The sequence below is a fragment of the Chlorocebus sabaeus genome, chromosome 12 (assembly GCF_047675955.1).
Source record: "Chlorocebus sabaeus isolate Y175 chromosome 12, mChlSab1.0.hap1, whole genome shotgun sequence".
In the NCBI taxonomy this organism is placed as follows: domain Eukaryota; kingdom Metazoa; phylum Chordata; class Mammalia; order Primates; family Cercopithecidae; genus Chlorocebus; species Chlorocebus sabaeus.
Window position 1 is genome coordinate 89,479,301 of NC_132915.1, and position 15,848 is coordinate 89,495,148.

The following is a 15,848-nucleotide window of genomic DNA, read 5'->3' on the forward strand; positions in this document are numbered from 1 at the left end:
TAGTTCAGTGTGGTTAGAAGACTTTCATATTTATAAAGCATAATCTTTGAAGCCAGATGAACTTGGATTTAAATCCCTCCTCTGCCATTATTCAATTGGTCTAGGTTATTTCACTTCTCCAAGTTGTATATGTAAAATCGGCCTCATATGTAAAATTGGCCCAATAATACTTAGCTTAGAGAACTGAGTAAGGATTTAAAATATTACTGCTTGGCATAGCATCTGACACACTTAATTCTTCATCCAGTGTATGACCAAAGCAGATGGTGTATTATGTCATTGTCAAGGAGATAAGGGTTCAGAAAGTGCCCTAGACCTCATGGTTTATATGTGGTAGATTTAGGATTGAAACCTAGAACCTAAGGCATTATTTAGCATGGGGTATGGATTCGGTCAATGTCTGCTGAGTGAAGGAAAGAAAAAAAAAATCAACACACCTAAGCTCACAAATACCTAATCTACATTTTTATCTCTTTGTTCCTACAGGCAGAGATATTAGTAAACTGTAACATATAGTGAGCAACCAGAATATACTTTCTGCTTGCTGAAACTACTCAAACAATGGAAAACATTCCCCTATTATATACAATGTTGTAATTTTTATCATATGCTATACCAGTGATTTTTATCATATACTATATAAAGAAAGTCAAGGAGGCACTTTTAAAAAAAAAGTTCACTCTACAAACAACAACAACAATAAAACTGGTAGCAGAAATGCACCTAGGAGCTAGAAAAAGCCCCAACAAGTGCTTTCTCTCTGGCTGTTTTCCCAAGCCCTTAATAAGTTTTCCAGGGTGGGACAACAGAGATCCCACTTGCTCTTCAAAGTCAAGGGGTTTCCTGAGAAAGGGATCCTTCATTTCCCATTGATATTCCATAGACAAGACTTGCTGCAAAATCCCGTGATCAATGAACTAAGATCGGTACTGGTTCCTTGCTCCTCTTACTGTTCTCACAAAAACGCGGCTTGTGAGCTGGGAAAAGGTAGAGAGATGCTTTTTTTCAACCCATTTTCAAGTGCTGGCCGCATGCATTATTTCCAAGACAGAATAGTTACGCTTGTTCATTGCTGGCTTAAACCTGGTTGAATATACTCCTGGAGAGCTGTGTTGATATTCTGCTGCTCTCTAGGTCTCTTGTGGAATGCAAACTGCATTTCTCTTCTGCAAACAAATACCTCTCAAGTTGTGAGCCTATTTAACCGTGCCCAAAATTCATTGCACAAACATCTGTCTCCTGGGAAAGTGCCGTCTATCTTAGATAAGACCAGTGGGTCTCAACTGCCTAATAAATGTTCACAGGTCTAGAACTTCACACAGGCCTCTACCAAAATGTAGGGGAAACTAAACCCCTCCTGGGGCTTCTGTGCTTTTAGAAATACAAGAAAACCTTTCCACATAATTGCCTTAAAATTTCAGGATTAACAGATTCAGTTGGGACTGTCTGGTTCTAGATCTTTGGTCTAGTCTAAAGACTTGGAATACAATGTTATTTTATTAGTAAATGAGGGGTCTCTGTTTTATTTTTATTTTTTTTTTTTGATTTTTGTTGTGGTTGACATTATTTTTTAACAGTGATCACCATTCTTCTTCAATTTAAACTGAATAATCCTCCATGCTTTAGTGAGCTTGCCAAATTTAGGATATGGTAGACTGAGCAAGGGTCTCTGCATTCATGCTGCACAAACTGAATGTCTTGGAATCCAGTGGCATTCTAACTCTTAAACATTGTTGATGGAAAAAGAAGGGCACTGGGCTTTTAATCTGGTCTGGCCCACTCTCTTCTCAGCTTTATTTATCTGAACAACCGGAGAAGTATTTGTGGGGCACTGAATCAGGAATTAGAGCTAAAATGATGTTTAGAGATGGGTTCTAAAATCTATTCCATCCCAATTTCAATCTGATGGTTGAATCTCAAGTATCAGAAATAAAATGGTTAAACTGATTAAAACTCTAAAACCGAGCTGGTATTACAGAGTATTCCCCAGGACACTGACATGGTTTTTGCCAGCCATGAGTAACCTTAGGAAAGTAACCCATCCACAGAAATGGAGAAAGCTGTCTCCTCTTGGACCAGCTCTTAGAAGTGGCAGCACCTAGCCCCACGTGGCTGTTGAACAACTGAAATGTGATAAGTCTGAATTGAGATATGCTGTATGTGTGAAACACACAACTTGTATTGCAGACAGAGTGTGGAAAGGAATGTTAAATGTCTATAATAATTTTTATATTGGTGATATGTTATAGTGATGTATTTTTGATATATGGGATTTAATAAAATGTGACTACAATTAATTTCATCTATTTCATTTTACTTTTTGTAATGTGGCTAAGACAAGCTCTTTGAACAGATTTGGGAAAAGGAATGGTCACATACATAAAAGTCGTTGAGAGTGGAAGGGAAGAGTCACTTAGTCATGACAATACAGAATGAGTAGAAGGCAAATAATAAACACTAAATAAACACTCTTATGTTTACTCTCACATTAATATCCAGAACGACTCTATGGTGGCATCAAAAATTGCATTCCCATGTGAAATACCATCTCACTGAGGCCAGTAACGTAGAGGTGCTGTGCTATAAGTATAGCCACAGAAGATGGTAAAATGGGGAGCATAAACACAGTTCTTTCCACTGTCAAACCTATGTTCTTTCTCCGATACCAAGCTGCACCTCTCTAAAATGTATTTACTTTACTGTAGCCAGTGGGCTGAAGATTTTCAGTCTGATTTTTCATCTTCTCTTCTTATCTCCTTTTACCTATCACTCTCAGGACTGCAAACAGGATTTAATATTGTTATTTTATTTGCAACAACCATTTCTGGTCCCTGCACTCCGCTTCATGCAGTACAAAAATAGTTTGCCCTTTGGGAAGAGAATGCTTGGGTCTGTTCACCTCCATGCCTATATCTGTGTTTATGAACCAGACAGGGTGGAGGGAGATAGCAAGTTGGCTAAATATGGCTCCAGGGGGAGTAAATTTCTGGCTGAGTTGATAATGGAAAATGGAGAATTTCATGTCCAGGTCAGTGACTGAATCTGGTCCACTCTTTCACTCTCTACTGTATGTGATTACTTGGTGGATAACAGCTGGGATTTGGGACTTCCCCCAAAGATTCCTTTATTCTCCAAGTGCTCTGCCTCCCTCCTTCTAGCCCATTTCCATGCCATTTTTTAGGCCTACTTTTCTCCAAAAGTCTCACCTCATTAATTGGAAATGAAAAGTTAATTCCCACTGACCTCACTTCTTCCCATACCTGAAATAAGAGAAAGAATGAAAAGCAAATGATGTAGAAACATGGGATTAAATGTCATCTCCTGTATTTTATAATATGATTACTAATATCATCATTAAATTGTATTAACTTAATAAAATATCTTTTGTGATTTGTTTTGCAAATGAAGACTCTAATCATATCTTGAGGATTTTTCTTTCTTTTTTTTTTTTTTTGAGATGGGGTTCTATTGCCAGGCTGGAGTGCAGTGGCGCGATCTCAGCTTACTGCAACCTCTGCTTCCCTGGTTCAAGTGATTCTGCCTCAGCCTCCTGAGTAGCTGGGACTACAGGCATGCACCACCGTGCCCAGCTGATTTTCGTATTTTTAGTAGAGACAAAATTTCACCATATTGGCCAGGATGGTCTCAATCTCTTGACCTCAGCCTCCCAAAGTGCTGGGATTACAAGCATGAGCCACTGAGCCTGGCCTATCTTGAAGGATTTTTTTAGTTAATGGTAGTAGATTGATTGGATACATTGTCCTTATATATCAGGCACGAAGTAACATTTTTCAAAGAGTGGGGACACAGTTGTACAAAGGCAAGTTAATTGAATCAGAATGAGGAGACTTGCATTTATACTGAACTCTCCTGTTTACCTTATATACAATTTTAGGTGTTTCTAGCCCATCTCAACCTCAGGTTCCTTATGTATAAAATCTGAATAATAGCTTGTGCTTTATTGAATTGTCATATGTCAACTTAAGAAGTCAGTTACCTATCCTGGTCTTCATTTATTTTATTCTACTTTATATTTGAGGAAAAAGGGTCTCCAAGGTGGGTAAACACACATTGTAGGGATGGAAAGATGATCTATTATGAATTTTGAGGAGAAAATATTAGAATTCTATTTCTGTATGCTTTTCATCCTTCAAAGTTTATTTTTCTTATGTATGTAGGTGATGACAAACATACTGTATGGATATAACAACACATAACATTTATGCATAAATTACATGTATAGAAAATATAGACTTACGATATTTTTAGTTCTAGGGATGCACTATCAGGAGTACCACCAAGATCACTGTTTTAAAATGACCCTCCACAATTTTTCTAACTTACAGTAGTTGAAGATGAGGAAGATGAAGAAAATTGAACTAAATTAATTATAATGCAAGGGCCTGCCTTAGAAGATAAATTTGAAAATTAACTAATCATATGGTTACTATGCATCTCTCTCTTTCTTACAGCATGAAAGACAGAAATATACTCTCTTTGCTCAAGATTCTGATCAAAGGAGGCTAGGAGATAAAATTCCAACTTCAGAGGCATTTTTGCAACTGTATATTAAATGTCTCTGTCCCTAATCTCTTGATCAAACCAGTCAAATAATCTAGGTTTTCGTAAACAACCCTCTGATGAAGATTCTATGACTTTTTTAACTAGTTCTGTACTCTGACTAGAGGCAGTGAAAGTTTAGTTTTTTAATTTTAAAATTTTGTTTTTAAGGTATACAAATATCAATGACATCGTGTTTGGTAATGAAATGACTTATATGTACAACTATAGAGTATTGATTAAATGAACTCATATACTACTCAACAGCATTTAAAATTGAGTTGCTGAAGAACATTTAATGTTTTAGGAAAAATTTTATAGTAAGTGGATAAACAAAACAATCTATAAGACAGCAGGTGTAATATGATCCCTTTCACAATGTATGAGATCTCCACATCTGCCCATGAGGGATTAACTGCTATGGGAATTCGCTTTTATAACTAGAAACCTAGACAACATTAAAGAAAAACAAATTGAAGACAACACTGAACAACAGGCAGTACAGGATTATAAGGTGTACACTGACTACCTCTGATTACTCTGAGAGGCACTTTTGAGGTAGTAGCACAACGAGATAGAACAGAATTGAAACCCAGAAATTTCCCAACTTGAGACAAAGATTGTAGTTTAGGGAGGCCAAGATAGCTAGAGTTTTCAGGGCAGAGTACAAGAGATAAAGAGGCCACACAAATATATCTAGAGATCTGTATAGAACTACTCTCAGGTGTGTAACTGAGTATGACCTATATAAGTGTGAGATAAAGTTAAATAAGACCAAAGAAAGGATTTCCAGGAGCAGTAGGCTGATTAATTTCTAGAGCTTATAGAGGGCTAGAAATAGTGCCTGTTTTTGCAAGCCAGAGCATAAAGAACTGCTAATATGTGAGGCAGTGGGCCAAATTCTGAGAATAGTATTGCCTTAAGAGTAGGATTAAATTAGTCTCAGCATAAATGCTGCTCTGGACCAGTCATAACAAAACTTTTTAAAAGCAAATCTTGAAATAAACTGTTTCCCAAGTATAGTAATGTATGGTATAGTATAGTAACGTGGGCCAGAACAAAGAAACATACTATATGAATACAAAATATTCAGCATACAATGATACATATTTACAATATCTAACATCCAATAAAAAAATTACTGGCATCCAAAAAAGCTAGCAACTATGATAACAACCAGAAAATAAAACAAATTAATAGAACCAGATTCATAATGTAAATAAGGAAATTTGAATGCAAGGGAACTTAAAACAACTCCTATAAATATATTCAATATGTTCAGAAAAATAGAAGAAACATGAACATGATGAGAGGAGAAATGGAATTTAAAAAGATGAAAATGGAAGTTATAGATACAAAAATACAGCATCTAAAATTTAAAAAATTGATAGTCACTGCCAAAGAAAAGATCAATGAACTTGAGACTCAGTAATGGGAATTCTCTAAAATGATGCAGAGGTGGGATAAAAGCAGGAAAAAAGTTAAATAGACTTCAGTAAGATCTGGAAAAAAATCAAGCAGATGAATGTGTGCATAATCAGAATATAAGCAGCAGGGTGATAGAAAAGTAAAAGAAATTTTTAAAAGTAGCTCATTTTTCCAAATGTGTATAAAACAGTACACTCAATAACCCCAAAGCATTGACAAACCCAAAGCAGAAGCAATTAAGGAACACTGCACCTAAGCCTATCATAATTCAACTGCTGAAAACCAGTGATAAAGAGTGTTCAGAGAAAAAGTCACATTTCTTCTAAAGGAACAAAGGTAAAAATTACAATACATAGCTTGTGAGAAACCATGAGGGTCAGAAGACAATGGAACCACATTTTTTAAAGTGCTGGAACCAAACTACCTTCAAGCAGGAATTCTATACCCAATAATAACATACTTTAAGACAAATTAAGTATTTTCAAATCAAGGAAAACTGAGATAATTTTTGTCAACAGATCTGCATTATGAGGAATGTTAAAGGAAATCTTTCCAATGTGAGGAGCACAATATCAAATAAAAATTTTGATACCCATAAAGGAATTAATTAAGAATATCCAAAAAATTATGTCTAGCCCCCTAAAAATATAAATAAAGTTAAAATGATAGAAAGTGTACAGAATATGTTCTCTGACACAATTGAATTGAATTAGAGCCAGAAAACACAAATGTACTTGAAAAAACTCTAATATTTGATATTAAACAACACACTTCTTAATAACTCATGGGTGTGAGAAGAAATAACAAAGGAGTTTAGAAAACTATTCGAATTGAATGAAGATAAAAAGGCAACATGAAAAAACTGTAAGATGTAGGTAAACCAGTGTTGAAAGAGAAATTTATAGTATTATATACTGACACTTAAATCTATGCTCTAATTTCTGTATGAAAATTAGAAAAAGAAAAGAAAATGAAATCTAAAATAAGTAGCAAAAAAAATACTTATGATAAAAATAGGGACTGAAAACCAGAAAGCAAGAAAACAATTGAGAAATTCAGTGAAATAAAAATCTGATTATTGGAAACGATCAATACAATTAAAGAAAGCTCGAATCAGATTTAACAAGAGGAAAAAGACACCACCATGAATAACAAAGACACTCTTATCAATCAAGAAATTACAAGAGTTTAGAAGATCCATCCCAGGAACCAAGGGTAAAGACGAGGCAATTATCATTTAGCAATATTCAACATCTATCAATGTTATTCACGATATTATTAGACTAATAAGAAAGCCCATGTGAGTATCTCAATCTATGTAGAATGCATGTTTGGAAAAGTTCAATACTTGTTCATAAAAGACTTTCAGTAAACTAAAAAAAAAAAAAGGAAAGGAAGAAGAAACTTTAATCTGATAAAGAGCGTTTATTCGAAAAACCTATTAGCTTATTTAATGGTAAAACAAACAAACAGACAGAATAAATTCCTCATAAGGCCAAAAATAGGGCAAGAATAATTTTTATTAGTCATTATTGCACTGGCAATCTTACAGTAATAAGACAAGAGCAAGAGTAATAAGAGCAACAACCCGAAACAGAAAAAAAAGATATACAGATTAGAAAACATTAATTACAATTGCCTTTATTTGTGGATAACAAGATTACTTATGTCCAAATTCCCCCCAAAATTTATTTCAAAGCTAGTAGAACTAAGAAGTGAGTTTAGCAAGACTGTGTGATACCAGATCAATGTATAAAAATAGATCTATTTCCCCATATACTATCAATGAACAATTAATAATTCAAATTTTAAAAAATATTATTTACCATGGCGCAAAAAAGCATGAACACGTAAAGGCAATGTAAAAAAACATGCTAGATCTGCATAATGAACACTAAAAAATATTGCCAAAAGAAAAAAAGGTGAGTAAATGGAGATATATACCATATTCACGAATCACAAAACTTAATATATTTAAGGTGTCAGTTCTCCCCAAACTAATCTGTACATTCACATAAATACCATTCAATATCCTTATAAGCATTCTTTGTGGAAATTTAAAAGTTGATTGTAAAATGCACATGAAAATGCAAACAACCTAAAATAACCAAAATAATTTTTTTAAATGACAAGTTGGAGGATTCAAATTACCTGACTGGAAGACTTTATTATTATATAAAGCTGTGGAATTATGACATAGTTATTTTGGCTTAAGAATAACTTACAGATCAACAAAACATAATAGACTATTAGAAATGGATTCAAACATAATTGGTCAATTGATTTGTGGCAAAGGATCCAAGGTAATCCAAGATAGAAAGGTATTATTCCTTTGAACAAATGGTGCTGGCACAATGATATAGCCACATATGTAGAAATGGATCTCAACCTTTAGCTTACACGAGCCACAGAAATTAAACTCCAGGTAGATCATATAATTAAATATAAAAGCTACAAACAATTCTAGAAGATAATATATAAGCAAGTCCTTGTAACCTTGGGTTAGGGAAAGAAGATTCCATTCATAGGATACCTAAAGCACCAACTATAAAGAATTTTCAAATAGGACCTCATCAATACTAAAATACTTTGTTCCTCAAAGGCATTGTAATTAAAATGAAAAGGCAAATTACAGATTAGGGAAATGTAAATGACAAGTATATATCTGATAAAGATCTTGTAAATAGCACATACACATAACCCATTATAAACTCCCTAACAAAACGATAAGCATCTAGATTATTTTAAAGCAAAAAAGGAGGGGAAAAAAGGGGAAGAATTCAAAGAGACACTTCACCAAAGAAGAGTATATAGATGGTAAATCAATAGAGGGAAAAAAAGATGGTCAACAACATTAATCATTAAGTACATACTAATTACAACCACAATGATGTACTTCTACTCACCCATTTAGAATGGCTACAATTGGAAAGAATGACAACAGCAAGTGTTGTTGAGAACATGGAGCAAATAGAACTCTCCTACATTGCTATTAGGAATGCAAAATAATACAATCACTTCGGAAAACAGTTGGCAATTTCTTATAAAGTTAAAATTTAACTCAGCATTTCTATTCCCAGATATTTACTCAAAAGAAAGAAAATCATAGGTCCACAGAAAGACTTGTAAAGGAATGTTAATAATAGCTTCATAACAATAACCAAAACTGGAAACAACCTAACTATCTAAGCGGTGAATGAATAAACAAATTGTATAACCATAAAGAAATGATCAGGAACCAACTACTGATATGTAATGACATGAATACATATCAAAAGCTTTTTGCTATGTGATAGAAGCCAGACACAAATAAGAACACACTGTTTGATTTCATTAACTCAAAATTCAGAAAACTGCAAACTCATGATAAAAGAAATCAGATTAGTGATTGCTTGGGGTCAGGGATGAGGAGAGATTTACTACAAAGGGTCACAAGGAATATTGGGGTAAAGAAAATGTTCTGTATCTTGATTGTGGTGGTTATGTGTACATATATTTGTCAAAACTCATTGAACTGCATACTTAAAACTGATGACAATTATTGTGTATAAATTACACCTCAACGAAGCTGGTTTTAAAAGATAAACATGTATATGTTTGCCCAGTGAAAGTCTAGGTGGAGATATACTACTTGTTAATACTAGTTATCTCTGTGTTTCAGGATTAGCTGTGATTTTTTTTTTTTTTTACTTCTTGCTGTTATTCATTTACTTATTTATATATTCAGAATATATTTGTTATTAGCTGTGATTTCGTTTTACTTCTTGCTGTTATTCATTTACTTATTTATATATTCAGAATATATCTGTTAATTAGTTCCAGACACTCTACAAATCATTGACGACACAATGGTTGGTGAGATAAACATAATTCCTGCTATCAAGTACTATATACACAAGCTATTTTCTCTTCTGTATTCCCTAATCTTTCTATAATGAACATGTTTTATATTGTCGTAGAAAGGAAGAAAATTCCTCATGACTATATGAATTATAGTGTCTTTTGATCCCCTTTTCCTACAAGTTTGCTTCTCTGATTCTCTACTCAGTGACTTTCATGATCAACAGCATATGTTCAGTGAACAGAGTGTATTCTGTAGGTCAAGCGCTGTCACCATGAAAAATAAGAAGAAATGAGAGTCTGACTGCTTCCCAATATGTGCTAGAGTAAACACATGACATACTTTAAATTTAACACTATATGAGTCGATGTGAATATTTTAAATAGTTACATTATTTATATAAGTAAACATCCTGTATACATAATCTATTTGAGTGAAAAAGAGAAGAAAAAAATGTGCTGGTATATTAGAATAAAATGTGCTACTATGTGAGTATGCTTGTTCTACTAATACAGTCATTATAAACTTCTCATAAAATCATAGACTATTTCAGCTAGATAAAGCCTTATCAATCATCTACTCTAATATTCTGATTTTATAGACTCATAATAATCTTTGAGAAGGAAGTGTAAAATTAGAATAATTGAGAATTATCTAAATCTATTGTGTCAGGCTTTAAAGGCCTTTGAAGACCACACTACTCATTATTGGAAAAGTCAGAAATAGAATCCAGGTATCTCAGGGACTCAAAATTTAGATTGCATCGATGGCTCAGGCTTTGGAATTTTGGATTTACCAAGGTTCTAAAGTACATGGCATGCACACTACCCCATAACCGCAACTGCTCCCATTGTCTCTGAAAGACATAATTCATCAATCATCATGCTTTCTGGCTAAATTCTGACACAACTTCAGAATCCTTCCTAGCAGTTCTTCTTCCACATACTACCAAGAGAGATCAAATACCTAAATTGAAACCCAAGTGAAACACATAAACACACAAGGAAACACACTCCTTTTGATACATACACAACCCATCATTTTGCCCAAGCAAGTCGTTCTTTTCCTGTCTGCATCTTACAGTCTTTACATGGAAAATGCAGGTGATAACTCCTACTCTAGCCTTGTTTAAAGACTAGATGAGACAATGTATGTGAAAGGACTTTGGAAGTTCTGACATTAAACAAGGGTAAATTTTCTCCTCTCTTCCCTGTCCTCCATTTCCCTCTACTCCAAAGTCTGTGTGGCTGTAGTGTAGTACAAGCTCATTTCTTCTGCCAAAAATCAGCTTGAGTTTTGATTTAGGACTAAAGGACAGTGAAAGGAATTTATTTTGGTTCCTTTTCATTTTAGGGCTCCCTTCCATTACATACCATTAAAAAAAGTAGCTATAAATATGGGAGCTGAATAAGATGCTCCCAGAGAGAATACTAATTGGAAAAAATAATGTCAGGTAGTTGGATGAAAAAGGTAGTAATTCCAAATCTCCCTGGCCATATTCCCTTACCAGTCTGACCAGGTGAACAATGATTTCCTCCAGCCACGAGCTGGGAGACACAAGGATCGAGTTGCTACTCTTTAAGTTACTCTCCTCCAACATAGATGATAGATATAAAAATCACTCTTGGATCCTGCGCACTGATATTTGTTGTAATTAAAGACTACTGAGTGAGTGTATCTCCAACCCCTCTTTTTCGCAAAGGTGATGCATTTGAGAATAATAGACTCCTGGGGCTACTGCTACGCACTCAGTTTTATGACTAAAATTGAACCTCGATGGGGAGGACCAAACACCAAACAACTGAACAAATTAACAAAACAACACAAGAGGCATATAGTGAAGAGTTGAAAGAGGAACAGTACTGCTGTAAAATATGACAAAAATAGAGAGGTAGGCAGAGCAGGCCCATTTGAGAAGATCCTTTTGAGCCAGGACAGGGGAGATTTGAAGGAGCCAGCTGACAGAAGAGCCTAAGAACAGGTTCTGGAAGCTGGAAGGAGCTGGATCCAGACAAAATCCCCAATGTGACTGAGGGCAGAGAGCACAGGCAGCAAAGGGGGTTGGCTGGGCAGTGTGAATGACAGATATCCACTATTTGAGATGAGGCGGAGCTATTATTTAAGTAGAGCCTCATACAAGATGGTAGGCATTTGGGTTTTATTCTTCTAAATTGTTATAGGCAGATTTAACACAGTTTCTAAAAGGTACGTGGACTTCACAGTCTTGGAAAGAAGGGATAGGAGAAGTGAGCTTTACAATAGATGCAAACTCTTGGTTCATATGGGAAACTGTAGTGAGAGTACAAACTCCTCTTCCAACATTGCTGGTTTGAACCCAACAGAGCTTCATGGGCTCCCAGTAATCACATGAAAATGTAGACATATAAATAAACATCATTCTCCTTCTCTTAACAAGGTCTGTGCTAGCTTTAGCAAGAGGCTTGGCTTAGCTTGGTGACGATTAATTGTAGCTGTTCAGAGGACGAGGCATGTTGTGAGTGAATTAATGTGCTTCAAGGGCCCTGTGTGTCTGACTTTTCATGTTGTCTAAATTTGTAACCTGTAAGACTGCATTTCCATAAGTTTTGAAATGCAATGTGTTCTGTGGTGCTCGGAATTCAATCAGGATGAAAAGAGCTTTAGAAAGTAAGATGTTATTATTGTATTTGCCTTCACATGAGAAAACAGTCAAAGGAAGACAAACAGAGGAGGGGAAAAAAAGATCCTGTATAGATTAGCACTCCCACACACCCTGCAACCCGGGGCAGGGGAGGGATGGGGGTGGGAGAGAAAAGAAGAAAAATCAGAAAATCTGGCATAAGAATAAACCTTATCAAAGACTGAACATGACAATCAGGCCTCTATGTGGAAAAAGTTTTACCTTTATGAACCCCAGAGAAGAAAATTATACTCACTAGAGGAAGAAAAAGAGTTATTAACAAATCAGTTATCTGATGCTTAAATAATACAGCTGCTAAAATGAGCCTTCCAAGTAAACCTACAGTGAAGCTAATTAGTTCAGCATTTTGCCAATAACCTCATCTCCCTTCCTTTCAGTTTAAAAAAATGATGGACTCAAACTATTAACACATAACACCAAGTATGTGATAAAATGAGTATTTTAAAGGAATAAATTTGACATGTTAGTCTTCAAATCTAACTGCTCTTTAAATGGTAGGTAAACTAAAAATTTTCATTAAGGATGCTGAGCAAATCCTTGTTCAGGAAATGACCCCAGAGTTCTAGGTCTGCCTCTACCATTTACTACCTGTGTGACCCTAGGCTAGTTATTTAACCTCCCTAAGCACTGGTTTTGCCATCTCTACTATGAGGATATTAATTTCTATCCAGCTTGTCTCATGGGATCTTGTGATGACCAGGATAATCAAAGGTGCAAATATTTTAAAGATGTTTAAGTTCAACATATATTCAATGACTATTTTACAAGACAGGAAATATAAAAACAAACGAGGTTAGATGCTAGACTTACGTTGTCAAATATGGTAGCCGCACGTCTCACGTAGTTATTGAGAGCTTGAAATATAGCCAGTGTGATAAGGAATTTGATGTTTAATTTTATTTGACTTTAAATATAGTTGCCCCTCAGTATCTGAAGGGGATTCCACCCTGAGGTACCAAAGTCCTCGGATGCTCACGTCACTTATATGGAATGGTGTAGTATTTACATATAACCTACACACATCCTCCAGTACACTTTAAATCACCTCTAGATTACTTATACCTAATACAATGCAAATGCTGTGGAAATAGTACTTGTACTGTATTATGTTTGTATTTTTATTGTTGAATTTTTATATCTTTTTCAAATATTTTGATCTGAATATTTTTAAAGTTAAAAGCTGATAATTAAGTTAATGGAACAATTTTAAGTATGTTTGGAAATCTTGGGTATATGAATCTATATTTTCAATTGTATAAGCTTTATAAAATCTAAATTCTGATCCAGTTATTTGATGGAAATTCAGCTTGAATTGACATATGTTTTAAGTATAAAATACACACTGGATTTTGCAAATTTAGTGTAACAAAAGGAAACTATTTTATTCATAATTTTTATTTTCATTACATATTAAAATAAGAGTATTTGGGATATAAAAGGTTAAATAAAATATTGTATAATAATTAATTTCACCTTTTTTCACTCCTTTTTAAAATGTTGTCACTATAAAATTTAGATGACCTATGTGGCTTATTTCATGTTTCTATTGGACAGCTCCTGGCTAGTCTATGGGATGAGACACTTAGTGAGCCAGGTTAAAATTGTAAATGTTTTCACAACCCCAGATAATACATCATCCCCACTGCCTGAAAGGAAATAGACTGGAGAGGATTAAGCATAAACTTGGCAGAAACTTGTATAGCGACAACATACTGCTGGAGTTTGAACCTATGACTTGAAAGCCCCTGTTTTCTTGTAACATCAGATCAATGCATGGAGCACACGATTGACTGATGCAAATGGAGAAGAATATGCTGATAGAGTTGTGGTCTGAGAACCACAGGACTGAGTGCCAAACCAGCCTTGCCACCAAATCTCTATTAATACCAGCCTGGGAACAGAACCTGCCTCTCCCTGAGCCTCAGTTCAAAGCTCTGTCTAATAAAGGTGATGCCCTGGAAAAATGTTTTACAAGCAAGATATATGCATCACTGGTAGAAACATAGTTGGTTTTAGGAGGTGCACAGAGAGGCTGTTTAACTATATATAGCTATTTATAAATAATAAGAATGTTATGATTTTAGCCAAATAGCTATATGCTTATTTTATATGGAGACAATATATAACATACACATCATGCTCACGTTTTCAAAGATATTGCTTTCCTTTGGAAATACACTGATTTAACTTTAGAAAGCAGAAAGATTGAAAGCAAATGATTCACTATGAATGTAACAATAGCTACCACAAAGATTGTGAACAGGGCATGGTGGCTCATTTTAGGAGGCCAAGGAAGGAGGATCACTTGAGGTCAGGAGTTCAAGGCCAGTCTGGGCAACATGGCAAGACCCCATCTCTACAAAAATTAAAGATTAACTGGGTATGGTGGCATGCACCTGTAGTCCCAGCTACTCAGGAGGCTGAGGTCGGAGGATCACTTGAGCCCCGGAGAAGGGAGAGGCTGCAGTGAGCTGTGTACAAGCCACTGTACTCTAGCCTGGATGACACAGCGAGACCTTTCTCAAAAAATGAAGAAAAAATATTGTGAGATAGTATGCAAGCACCTGAAATTTGGGAAACTGCTTTAGGAGATGTGCAAGACTTCTTTAAGCTCAGATATTTTAAAGTTACTTGATTCTCAGAGACAACTTCTCCCTTGGAAAGCAGTGTCTGTGAGACAAGGTGAAAAGCAATAGAAACTTTGCTTTATCAGTTGAAGGAGCAAAAAGTGTTACTGGATGCACCAGCTGATACAGGAAGGCATCCTGGATGTTACTTTTGGTTGGGCCCTGAAGAACGAGTAGAACCTAGACATATCAAGATGAAGCAGAAGAGAATGTTGGAAGTATGCTTTCCCAGCTCTGACACCCTGTGGCTTAAGAGCAAAGGTTCCGAGTCCAGTGAGCTCCAGGCACTTCCGAAAGCATATGTTTGTTTAAAAAGAACCAGGGTAACCAGTGCTGGTCTTCTGCTATTTAAATAACATCCAGCATTCCTACTGCAGGCAGATTCAGATCCCGGCACGATGAGTTCCAACTGTGCCTACTGGACACCTATTTACAAAGAAATTTAAACAGTAATCAGTGCCTCAGTGTCTGCACCCCACTAGCATGTCCTTGATGCAATTGTTATGCACTTTTCCAGGTCCTGAGTATAAATCAATTTTCATGACAGCAGGGTATAGTGAAAAGAGCCCTGGGCAGGAGGCAAGAATCCCAGGTCTTCTACTCTGCTCTCTTATCAATTAATGAAGTGACCTTTCCCTCCACACATATTCACTGGGCACCTGTTATGTGTCAAGTGTTGTGTTGAGCCCTGGATTAATCATGGTGAAGGGTA